Raw genomic sequence first — 749 nt, 5'->3', positions numbered from 1 at the left:
AAATTAAAATATACTAAAAAGCATATGAGGTTACCTAGATAATAATCTTATCTTTAGATTTTATAAGAGGTCAATTCACTCTAATTCTTAAATTAACGGAGCTACACGTGTTCTGCTGAGCGTACAATTTGCTATGTTACGCACTTGTAAGACGGAGACAACACATGCGGGTATCACGTCCTCTTAATATTCACTAGGTATTACGACGCGAAATATTGACGAAAAATGGATGTGGCTGTTAAGTAGCGCTGTCGTCGTACATTAGATTCTTATGGGCGACGACAATGCTCCATAACGGCCACATCCATTTTTCGCAATATTTCGCGTAAATACGGGCCAGTTAGCGATCCGTAGTATTTATAATTAATGGTATTTTCATATATGAAAACTGTAAAAATATGAAAGGCATCCCCCCACGTATTTTGAGTCACTTCGACCACTGACTATTGATTAGATATACCCACGGTTTAAGATCGAATGGTTACGCGTCGATGTAATATGTTAAGCTTAATGACCAAGTGACTATGCAATGTATTCATATATAAATTTACTGACAGTTAGTGTCATCTAGTGTCAACTTCTATATGTTTTACTAAACTGCTCTAAAAACAATACCTAATTGTATCTTACAATATCTAATCTCTCATAGATATCTCAATTATTCATGACCACTAGATCGCGTTAAGAGCTAGTAAATACACATAGGCACTTCTTCCTGCCACTATTTATCGTTCGACGCGCTTCCGTTC

Source organism: Acyrthosiphon pisum, chromosome X, assembly GCF_005508785.2.
Source record: "Acyrthosiphon pisum isolate AL4f chromosome X, pea_aphid_22Mar2018_4r6ur, whole genome shotgun sequence".
NCBI lineage: Eukaryota > Metazoa > Arthropoda > Insecta > Hemiptera > Aphididae > Acyrthosiphon > Acyrthosiphon pisum.
The sequence above is the reverse complement of the archived record's forward strand: the minus strand, read 5'-3'. Positions refer to the sequence as shown.